Source organism: Gallus gallus, chromosome 2 (assembly GCF_016699485.2).
Source record: "Gallus gallus isolate bGalGal1 chromosome 2, bGalGal1.mat.broiler.GRCg7b, whole genome shotgun sequence".
NCBI lineage: Eukaryota > Metazoa > Chordata > Aves > Galliformes > Phasianidae > Gallus > Gallus gallus.
In genome coordinates, this window is record NC_052533.1 from 131,221,612 (window position 1) to 131,234,200 (window position 12,589).

General features: G+C 37.7%; 1 long non-coding RNA gene across 1 annotated transcript; it reads left to right on the plus strand.

Annotated features, from left to right (window-relative positions):
* Positions 1 to 6,977: 6,977 nt before the first annotated feature.
* LOC121109763 lies at positions 6,978 to 11,185 on the plus strand. Its single transcript, XR_005855761.2, has 2 exons — positions 6,978 to 7,651; positions 7,851 to 11,185. It is a non-coding gene; the product is annotated as an uncharacterized LOC121109763 (long non-coding RNA).
* Positions 11,186 to 12,589: the final 1,404 nt, after the last annotated feature.

Sequence of the window (12,589 nt, forward strand, 5' to 3'; positions counted from 1 at the left end):
GAGCATTCTACAACAATCAGAAATTAAACTCAGTAGATCAGCTGGATTTGTAACCCACCCTCCCGTTCTTTGAGTGGCTTGACTCCCTTCTTCATTTTTTCTACTAATCTATTCTTCTATTACTACATTAACACACATTATATCCAAATATTGAACAAGCTCAACAGAGGTACTTGTTTTGTTTTTGTTTGTTTTGTTTACTTGATGATGGGCTCTTTAGATTCATTCATTATAGCTTTGACATGGAGACGGAAGGGACCTGTGGTGGTGGAGATGATGTCGTACAGCTAGTTGCTATGACAAATGTGGTTTTCTTTTACAAAGACTGGTCCTGAAAATGTTTCCAATGCGTGTGGTCTAGGCTGCTGTCAGATACATGGGGTGTGTAAAGACAAATATGCACTACAGCTGTACTGTACATTGGAATGTGAAGCTGGTATCTTTTATCACGTCATGCTGAATCTGTAGTAATGGCTAAAGCAGGTAAGTGAGATGTTTCACAAGGGCTTTTCTCACAGGTTTTTCCACAGTTGGCCTCTTTTGTTCCTATGTTACATGATCTTTCTCTTGCCTGACCTGGAGTCTGGTGCATCATGGGGAACTTTCCAACCTTTAACACTGAAGAACTTTTCTTCTGCATTTGTAATTTCAAGTTTTGGTTTTTACTCTGAAAGCTGTGCGTGACATACCTCTTGTCAGAATCTTTCCATTTAAGAAAAAGACAGTATGCGTGCATTTGTAATGTGTGTTAACAAACTGCCGTAGTAGAAGAGCCTATATTTTGTTTCTTCTCTTACACTGTGATCAGCCAACTAGGATTTACTGTAGCAGCAGGTATGATTGCTGAACGTTTTTCTTTCACATAACAATGAAATGGAGACATGTAGATAAGGGAAGGAAATAAATATAATGAATAAAGCATTTGTGTGGAGTGTCATTGAAGAAAAAAAAAAAAGGCCATATTTCCAAATGACCAGTGGTCAAAAATGTATGCAGTAATTTGGGTGGAGGGGATCTAAAATATGGTGTATAACTGTAACTTTGTGGCCAGTGCTCTCATCTGAACTGGGGGGTTGTGAATGCTGCTGTCTTTTTATTTCTGTTAGGTAAGGGAAGATGGCTATGAACAACAAGATGAAGAACTTGAGAGAATCATCTGATTTTCAAATCTTTCAGCTTTTTTACTTTTGCTGGTGACTGACATTAACCCACATTTGTTAGTTTTCTTTTTTAAAAGGTGTTGAACAGAAGAATCACCCACCTGGTAAGCAGCCTGCAAAATCTAATAGTAAATAAGAACTTCCTCTAACTGAGGTAAAGTGCCATTGAACACCTAGAAGACAAGTTTCTGCTTGAAGGATGGAAATGAATCACTACTTTCTCAGTTACTATACATAATAATACAGTTCATTTCAGTTGCACAAAATTCTTTAAAGCATTTCCTTTTGTATAGTTTTGTTGTTTTTTGTTTGTTTTCTAAAAATGTCACATTGTTTCTGACAATACATGGAAAATATCTACATGTTTTACTATCAGCGAAGAAAAAAAATCTAACTATGAGCACATTTTTATTCATAGCATTCTGCTTTAAAGTTCAGCCTCGTCAGAAACTTGGGATAAGCTGTGTGAAATAGCTTATGTAAACTGTGCATAATAGATATATGAAGGTGCTGCTTGAGAGTGTTCTCTGACTTCTATCAGGGCACAGAGTTGAATTTATCCAAATGAGTTGTGTCATCCTTTCAAATTATGCATGACTCCAGTGTTTGTCACAAGAATATAAGGCCTATTCCATCCTTGAGAAGGCATAAATTATTTGCTTACTGAATCATAGGTACAGACTGTGCCTATGGCAGCTACAGTTACTGTTCATGTTGAATAGTGAGTTACTGTAGTTGTATTACAGAGTAGTTTTAGAGTTGGTTTATTTTAAAAGTATTTGAGACATTGGAAATAAGGATTTAATAACACTTACTAAGCCATTCTGTCACCGTTAGTGATGTGCTTCCTGTTTTACTACAGAGACATAAAGGCAGTAGAATACAAGAACAGTGAACAACAGTATTAGAGCAGTTGGGGAATAATACTGCCACGGTAGCTTTGGTAGAAGGCTGCAGAACTGCCAGTGGAAAACAGGGTGTGAAGGTACAGATGGAGGGCCTGTAGCCATTCAAAATGCTAAAGCATCCAAGGTGTTGTGCAGTGCTGCTTTCTATTTTATGGATGACTATCTGCGAGAAGTGCAGTGGTGAGTGAAAAGGTGTGAAGAACTGGTTGGGGATAGCCTTTTAGGAAACAGCTCTGACAGTGCTGTGCCTAGAGGAGCTGTCTGGACAACTTTTTATTTGATGTAAATTCCCAAAGTGAAATATACTATGTTGAGGAGTATTGCTCGAAGAAAAGAAAAGACCATCTACCTTCTGAAGCAATAAATATCACTGAAATAGCTACATTGCCCTTGATGAAAATTATTCTAAAATACACCTTCATGGCAAAACAGTTTTAGTCAGTTTTAACTGCATAACTGGAAATTTGGATTTGTTTTGAGCTCTTGTACAAACACCTGACTGAGAATTAGTATGAGGTGTTAGTAACCACTGGGCAAGCTTTCATATTTGACACAGACCAGACGTGAAGCCAGAGTGCTTTAACCTTGTGGACCACTTCCTTTCTGGAAATTCATTTTACTGTACTTACGATATTTACCAATGTGCTTAAAATCCGTTTTTCTTGATGAAATAAATGCCATTTGGCTAGAATTACCTAGGAAAATATCTTAAGAAAATTGTTTCTCTTGCTGTGGCTGTGATTCAGTAATTCTTAACTAGTGAACAATTTTTGTCTAAAGGATACCAATTACATAATTGGTCATCGTTTATCTCAGTGTTACCATAACAGTGAAATCCAACATTTTTCAGGCTGTTAGAATTAAATAATCATAGTAAAATATTTTTTCCTCTTGTATTATCAAGGGGACGCTTAACCTTTTGCACATCCTTTGAAACAAATGATAGATTATGTGATTTAGATCTTATGTAACTTGTTTATTTTTTTTCATTTTGGTACTTACAATTTGGAAGTAGGTGCCTTTTAGCCTTTTTTTTAATATTTGAAGAAAATATTTAAATGTCTGCATGCCATTATTTTTTTTATTTATCTTTATTGAAACAAAAATATTCCTGAAGTCAAGAATGGGACGTGTACAAGAATTCACTTCATAGTCATAGAATTGTTTGAATTGAAAGGGATCTTCAAAAGTCATCCAGTCCAACTCCCCTGCAGTGAACAGGGACACCTACAGCTAGACCTGGTTGCTCAGAGCCCAGTTCAGCCTGACCTTGAAAGTCTCCAAGGACGGGGCATCCACCACCTCTCTGGGCAACCTGTCCTACCACCAATTTCCCCATTAAAACATGTCCTTCAGTACCACATCTAAATGTTTCTTGATCACCTCCAGGGGCGATGACTCAGCCACCTCCTTGTGCAGCCCGTTTCTTTTCCATGAAAAGGACCACCTCTCCTACAAGGATAGACTGAGGGAGCTGGGGCTTTTCAGCTTGGAAAAGACAAGGCTGTGAGGTGACCTGATAGGAGCCTTTTAGTATCTAAAAGGGAGCTACTGGAAAGAAGGGGACAGACTCTTTAGCAGGGTTTGTAGTGATAGAACAAGGGGGAATGACTTCAAGCTTAAAGAGGGTAGATTTAGGTTAGATATAAGGAAAAAATCTTTTACAGTGAGGGTGGTGAGGCACTGGAACAGGTTGCCTAGTGAGGTGGTTGGTGCCCAGTCCCTGGAGACTTTCCAGGTGAGGCTTGATAAGGCCCTGGGCAACCTGATCTAGCTGTGGTGTCCTTGTTGCAGGGGAGTTGGACTAGATGGCCTTCAGAGGTCTCTTCCAACTCTAAACTGTAAGGATTCTTTGATTCTATTGCTGGCTCATGTCCAGCCTACCAACCACCACTACTCTCAAGTCCTTTTAAGCAGGGCTGTAGTCTGTCTTGCCCCCTAGCTTGTACTGTTAGCAGGAGTTGCCCCAATGCATGTGCAGGACCTTACACTCGCGCGGTTCTTCTGGGCCCACTGCTTGAGCCTGTCTGGGTGTCTCTGAATGGCATCCTGTCCCTCAGGTGTGTCAACCGTACCACACATCTTGGTGTCATCTACAGATAATCTCTGTCTCCAATCTTTTGCTACAGTTTTAATTTTGTTTTCAAAGCTAGTGAGAAAAGGCAAGAGAAAACATTATTTAATTTGAAAATAGCAAATTTAGCTGTTTCTGCTTTGTCCAGTTCTCTGCTTTCAAGACATTTGAAAGGCCTGTTAGAAGGCAGAAGTAGAACTGGGATTTACAGAAGACTTCAGTGAGCTTAGTTGGATTGCTTAGGAATAAATGAATTTGGCTCTGTAAGTATGACATAGTATGCTTTAAATATACAAAACAAGACAAAGGAAATTGTAAGTAAAGCTTTTTATCCCGACATTCTAGAATCAGCAAGGAAGGGCATAATTCAGTCTCAAATCTTTTTTATTGGTGATGATGGGTGAGCCTGAAAGAAACCAGTTCTGTTTGCTAGTCCCAAGTTATCAGCAGGCAGATTTGGAGAGAAAACAAAGTTCAAGATACTCCAACTCAGGATCAAAGGAACAAATGAAGCTTTTCAAAATATTCATGTAGTAATGTTATTTTCCAGAATAGCCGTATAACATTGTAAGTCAATATCATATGTAAATTAATAAATCTTTTGTTGAGTAGCTTAAAGTTCATTAGGAAGAGTTATTCCTTTTTTTAAGGAGAGAGGGAGAAAAAATTCTGATGGGCAATTATTTTGAAACCTTTTATCTTCTGGAAGTATTGGGAACAGAATAATAGGTTGATACAGAAATGTTCCCCAACTCTTCAGGCTGACAGACTCTTATTGTTTTGCTTTTCTATCCTTTAATGTTTCAGTTTTAGATTCAGGTAAGAAAAATAAACCATTGTAGAATGACAGTACATGAAAATCTGAGTTGAAGGTGCTGCAAACACTTGTAGCACCAGACTTCTTAAGTTGAAAAATATCTGAATTTGATATGAACGTGGATTCAGCCAGGAGTTTAATGACCACTGTTACGTAGTCTCAGATATATTTTCTCTTCATAGCTTTAAAGCAAACAGGACTTAAAACTATTTCATCTTAAGGTATTCACAGTATTTTAAAGTGTTTTTAAAAACTTCTTAATGGAGAGGATGCTTAATTTTCCCAATGACTTCAGCATAGAGGCTGCAGACTTCAAGCATTATGTAGCAAATAGGTACGCTGCTTAAAAAGGAAGACTGACTAGATTTCTTTTTTTTTTAATCAAAAAATAAAAGGTAAAATCACATTCATGTATGTCGGGAGTAGTACCTGTAGAAGTTTACCAATCTGTGAGGAATTCATTTCTGTCACATTTTCTTATTTTAGAATCATGCAAATACTTTGTTTCTGCTTTTTTAGTTACTGCAGTAGTTAAGTAAGACTGTGATGGAACTGGTCATCTTCCTTTCAGTAACTGTGGCATGTTGTAGGTACCATACTGCTGTAATAAGGTGTAATAAGAGTGCTGTAATACTCACAACCCTACCTTTGACTCCTAAACACAGAGTTTTAAAATAACTGAAAGAAGCAGTACTGATATAAATGTGTTTACCCTGCTTGCTCCATATATTCATGAGGAGCTAGTAAGCTCTGATTCAGAGGTCTGAAACTCAATGTGAACAACTTTGTTAAAAGTCCTCCTAATTAGAGCACAAACAGAAAGATTGACTCACAATAAACTAATGGTCAGGCAAGCTTAAGGGGAAAATCGTGGGATGGAGTAAGATTGTTGATATATATTCCTTCTTTTTTAGATTTAAAATCCATTGTTATACAACTACTATCAGTAGTAGCAGGCCCAGCCAGAAACTTAAATTCCTCAGAAAAACAGTTCAGAGTCAGAGCTGAGTGGAAGGGAGCTGTAGCTCCTCCTCTTCTCACTTTGCCACCTACAGTTTTTTTCATAAACCCATCCACTGTGCTGCCAAATAGCTCATTTCTCCTGTGAGAAAGATGGGGTCAAGGAGACCAGGAACTTGAAGTTGTCTGCTGTGTACGTGGACAGGGCAAGTGTGGCAGATAAGTTGAGAGTGTTTCTCAACCTAAACTAAAAATGTTTCTATGAGCAAATGGTCCCTGAGCACCCTTGGCAGTTGTTTCCATATATTAACCTTGATCCCCAGAATCTTTCCCTACTTCCAGGATTTCTACTTCAGTTGGGATTTTCACCACCACCTTTTCATGCCCCTTTCTTCTTTCCAAAGCCTTATCTTTAGAGGGAGCCCTTCTCTGAGGTGCTTCACCTCTCGCTTTCCCAATCTAAGCAGTTAATGTACAGAAACAATGCGTGATCAGCCTCCTCATAGAGGGTTTGGTTATGAACTGGAGGATTTGGTAGGTGCCATTCTGCACACCCTGTTTACCAATAGCACCTGAGAAGTAGCAGTCCTCTGAGAGTTTAAAAGTTCAGTTTTGAAGATGCGTGTAGACCCAATTATCAGCTGCTCAGTAGATGTTTTTTTGTTGTTATCTTTATTTTTGCTTATGATGATAATGCACCAAAGATGCCTGAAAATACAAAATGAAGCTGGCTGCTCTCGTTTTTTGTCCATGAGAAGTGGGCTGAGTCACCATGCAGACTGTGACAAAAGCAGTCCAGTCTCAAAGTTCTCCCTGTACTCATCTCAAATCAGCTTCTCCAGGAGGGATAACATTGTCGGCACAGTTGATGAGGAGGAAAATTGAAGCAGGGTGATGATAAAGACTTACTCAGAGCTAACACAATAGACTGGTAGCAGAAGCTAGGAAAGAGGGAAAGATCTGACCTCAGTCTGGTCTCTAGCAGTACTTAATTGTTGTAGGGGCCTCCAGTCGGTAATGAGTCTAAGACAGTGGAAAGGCAGAGTTTCTCACGGCGCGGGGGGTTGTGGTGAAGATGTTCATTCCTTTTCTTTTGTTCAAGAGCTGTCTTTGAAGGCATTGTTCCTCCACAGCTGCAGTAGCCTACATTCATTGTGATAATTATGGGACAATATGTAGGATGGATGATTGATACATGAGATAAAGTTGTGTAAGACTATTACTAGAAGATCATATGGAGATAATAAATTATGCAAAGACAGCTCAAAGAAATACGCTAAGGACAATTTTAGTGGGGTGCAAAAATGGAATGGGGACAGCAGATCCAAACCAGGATAAAAATGGGTGGGAAACGAAATCCAGCAGTCTCTCCAACAAATCACATAACCGGGCACGAATTGTTACAGACAGGTAAGGCAGAAAAAACACAGGAAATAGTTCACAGACAGAAAAGAAAACAAATTATTCATGATTATGAAAAGCCCTGCACTCCTTGTGCACCTCATCTCTTTCTTTCATACTAGAATGAGAACTAAGTGCACTGTTCTTCCCTTGGCTAGGAAGTCCAGGTGTGTGGGCAGGGTCTGGCTGTTGGAGAGGTTGGGACCAGCAGACATGCAGCAGAGCTTGTGGAGCAGCCTGGTTAGAGCTGCAGAGGTGTTGAGATACAATGCAGGAGAGACGGCTGCCTTCCTGAGTGAGGTGCACTCAGAGCATGGGAAGCAGAGCACAGGTAGGCAGGAGGTCATTCCTAACGGGTGGGGTATATGTCGATGGTAGCAAGCAGGCAACGAATGTTCCTTCTTTTTTCTTTTAGCCTTAGTCAAATTAATTCCCAGCTCTTTACTAAGGTATTTTGAGAGCCAAGTATTCTCACATTTCCCAGCTCTTCTTTTCTTACTGTGAGTCAGTTGTGCTGTTCTTCTTGGCAGTTTGAATTTAGCTTCAAGAACACTTCGGAAGATTTTGTAACAAAAAATTGGAGAGGTCGATAAAAAAGTGAAGATGCAACCAGATAAACTGATGTTATTATTAAAGGATTCAGTGAGGTCAAGATACTCAATAAGCACCTACCGGGAACACCACTTCGGCATTTTAGCAGATGCTGTAAGAAATGAAGACTCAGTTGGATACTTTGCAACAGGAACAAGCAGTGGAAGGAGGACTCTCAGATCAATGAAATCACCCTGTGGCTGTGGCCTTCTCTCTCTTTTGAAAATAAAGGGAGATTAGCTGCTGACTGCAGTGTTCTAAGTGCCTCCAGTGGTACGAACTGGCTCAGAATCACCATTCTAAATGCAGCCTCAGAAAGCATAGAGAAGGGAGAGCTGTCTTTCCTTTCCCACTGCTGTATACATAGTGTGTTACTGATCTACACAAGTTTTCAGTCAATGGAATACGATGTCTTTGGTTGTAATAATAATTCTATCCTGTCCTAACAAGGCTGCTACATCTGAATGTCTGGAAATCCTGTAGAAAAGTCTCTGTGACGTGATACAATCTTAGGGAGTTTGATGTAAAGGCTGTTGAAGGTGGTGGAGTGAATCTGTTGATTTCACTGGATTTTAGAGGATCAGAAACAGATAGGAGATTTTGACCAGAGAATTAGCCTAACAGATAACATAATTGTTTGCAACAGCATAACATTTCCCACGCTGTGTTTAATTACCTTAAGATGTCTATGGAAATAAAAGAAGTCCATTTTTCCTTTCCCCTTTCCAAATGCTGAAAACATATCAATTACTCATACACATACATGTACTTGCTGATCTTTTACAGTATATCATTTGAGAAATTCAGGCAGCACTAGATGCATATGGGTATAGGACAGTTATGAAACTGTGAAGTCCTATGTTTTAAGCTGTGGAAACAACCCTCGTTTGTGATGTTACGTTATCTTTAAGCCCACAAGGAGGGTGTGGGGGCTTATTATTTCCATTTTTTTCTAAGCTGAGTTGTTAGCCCTTGAAAAATGGAAGTGCTGATATAATTTGAAATAGTATTTCCTGAAGGGCCATGTTGGAGCAATATTCTATGAGCTTAATAAGTCCCATTGTGAGAGTCATTTGTCATTTTAACCCCAGAGGCAAATTTGTAAAGGTTAGTGAAGGCTATTTGTCAAAGTTAAATAATTCAGCTGCTTAAAATGTTGTTTCTAAAATAAGAAGCTTGAAAATACTACTAGTTGTTGTTTTCAGATTATTTAGTTGCTTTTTTTTAAAATGGCTCTGGATAGGGCAGATGGAAAAAAGTGTCTAAGCTGAAATTGTTTACTCATTTGCTTAATTATGAAGAAATGGTTTTCTGTGTAAATACAGAGAACAGAGCCAGCACAGCGAAAACCGCTCAGTTTAAGAAAAATAGGATGGTCGCTCTGTATTAAAAAACCAAACATCTCCATATGCCAATCGCCAATACTCAAAACAATGAAGAAGTTTCAAATAGGATTTGTGTAAGAAGGAAACCGAATGTATTATTAGTTAAAATGAATTGTGTATTCTGCCATTTGGTCTCCTGTAAACGCGAATGATGGTTTGCAATTCCAAAATGTCCTCCTCAATATGCATTTCAGATGGTTATACTTGGAAGTTTCCAGTCTAGCAAATTCTCCCTGCTTAAAAACTTGAATAAACTATATATCATAGTTATATAAACTATTTGGAATGCTAAGATAAAGGACTGATACATTCACTGCCTTTGCAGTAGCAAAAGGATTTGTGGTTATTGCTTTTGAACATGTTTTTTAAAGCATAACTGTATGAAAATGCTTATTATTGAAAAGCATATTCCACTTAACTGCAGCATTGGCAATCTGTAGGGAGTTGTGTAACAACCTTTCTTCTTTTAAGTTTGAGGAATTTAGAGTTTTCTTTGTATTTTTCATCAAGTTTCTTTTTGTTATTTACAGAGTTTAGGTAGCTGAGTTTGCAGTAAGCATGCCGTAGGCTTACAGGGTTTGATTTAATTAAAATACCCTTTAGTTAGGCAATAGCCCTTCCACACAGCTTTATAGCCAGTTACACCAATTAGTAAAACAAATACTGAAACAAAAAGGGGAGCGCTTGTTTTCCTAAACTTTTTAATCAGGAATCTCGTCCCAAAAGATGGATCAAATTCTCTTTTTTAATTTATTCAACATAAATGAATTAAATTGAAACCTGATTAGCTCACAGTTGGGAGAATCTCTCTGCAATGACTTGGAACACTTGCTAGGGATTATCCCTAAATCCCAAGCCCCATATTCTTCCGCACTGCCTTTTCTAGTGGCATCGTTTGTTCCCAGTAAGAAACCTTAGTGCCTTTCTTTTGGAGGACTGCTGAAAGAGTTATGCATCTTTCACCTGTGTTTTTAAGTGCTTAAACGTTAATATTATACTCAAGAATTATCCAGTAAGAATTTCCTGAGAATCAGTCAATCAGTGTCTATAAAGCTCTTAGAGTTACATGAAGGCATTGTCCTGTTACTCTAAGCAGAAGGGAACTGCCATGACTATAAAGTAGTAGTTCCATTAGTTTGATGTCAAAACTATGCCTGCTTCTTTTCTGTTAAAGACAAAAGCTCTTGTGAAAGTGCTTGCTCATTATCGAGAAATAATGGGATAATATGGTGCAGTTAAGAATAAGACTTTTCATGCTTACATCAACAATATGCTAATGATGAGCATAACATTAGCCTGTTGACATATTGAATGCTTTAGAATAATTGTTATGTCAAATGTTTTTAGAAGTTCTACAAATAAGTCATATTTTAAGTCCAGATCATAGCCAAAAGGTGGCAGTATTCTATTCAATATTCATTTACAAAACAGTAAAAAATGCATGTGTTTATTAATGCTTTATCTCCTTCTAATATTGAATCAAACTAGATGATTTTCTCTTAAAATAAAATCAGTTTATTAAAAGTATTCATTTAGAATGAAATCATGAATAAAATTAGCAAAAACTAGTCTGTATTGCATAATTGTTATGTACTATGTGTGTAATTTTTCCCATTATATGTGCATTTCACTGAAGGACAACTTTTTATGGAATTCGTAGGTAGATCAGAAACTTGCCTTGAAGTCTTAGTAGAGTTAACTGTCTTTAACTTCAAAAATAGAGATTAATCTCGTGTGATTTTTAATGAGCCAAAAACGCTGCTGTATGTTTTCTATACACTGGGGACTTAAGAAGTGTTTTTCATAAAGGGAGTATGGGCTTTTTTGTGCTGAGATAACAATAAGTTGAGGAATTGTTGACATATTGGCTCTCTTGACTGCCAGGCTATTTAACTATACATCAATGTTCTGCCTTAGAAACATTTGCTTAAATATAATTGCACTTATAAACATTCTCTCTATATATTTAAACTTTCATATAAAAATATTCTAAGTAAATTTTGATCCATAGTTATGCAGATATAAATACAAAATTTCTGTAGTCAGATAATAAGTTCAATACAGTAAATAAGTACTTTTTTACATTAAATACTTCTAAAAATCATTTTCTGGTACAGCCTTTTAGAAATATTCACAGGAAAATCAAGTGGCCAATACTGGGAACAGGTCTTTGATTCTTAAATATATTTCGCTCTTTTCAGTGTTGAAATGTTTTGATTAAAATTTATATGTGAGATAGAAGAAAACCTGATTGAGAGAGCAGGACCTGGGAAATCTGATTGCAGTGGTACTGCTGTTTAGCATATTTCCATATTCAGCTCTTGTAGAGTACACTTCACACCCATCTATCTTTTGTAATGTCAAGGAAAACAGAACTGGTAGAATTCCTAAGGGAAACAGAATTAATAGGCGTCGTTGTTCAACACTGACTTTTCTCTTTTGTCACCTTATTTTTCAGAATAGCCCATTTGCTCACTAAATCCCTAATGGCTGCTCCTTTAAAAAAAGGCCATAGATCTGTTTTAGGAAGCATATTTCTGTTTGTGCATCAAAAAAGGTGCTGTGTAAACTAATTCGTTACTTAATCAAGTAAGGCAGACCCCACTGTATTGCTAGCACAGACTTGGCAAACATCATGAACTTAAGCAGGATGGAGATATCAGACAAATACAGTTAGATGCGACAGAAGGAACTAAGACTATTCAGAAGACCAAAACAAGTGATGTTAGTTTCTCACCCATTCACTCATCACTTTCTAACAAAAAAGAAAAGTTCTAGGGAAGTACAAGTGTGTGTTTAATTGCTGACTTTGCTAAGAATCTGTTTCGTGCTGGGGTCCGGTGTTTGTGATCCCTCTGCTTCTACATTGTGTTCCCAAAGGGCATTTTAGAAAAGCTTAATTATGCAGAAAGGCCTGGAAATTTCCTGAAATTATTCTGGGAACAAATCCAGAGGATAGTGAAAACTCAAACATATTCTTGCACATGGATATTGAAAAGAGCTGTTGCTTGGGGCAATGTGTTCCCTAGATAGTTCTGTGTGTTCCTGGGTGTGGTGAAGTCTTCTCAATGTATGCATCAAACCTTAAAGAAATCCGGTCAGGAACCACAGCGTGACTACAGCAATAATATACTTACATAATATTTCTAATACTGTGATCACATCTAAATCTGAAGACAATTTCATACGCTTCAAATAAAATTTAATTGTCACAATTGTGTGTACGTTAAAGGCCTTATACATGCATGCAAGGCTTGAGCAAATTATGCTCACAGTTTTCTTGTAATTAATCT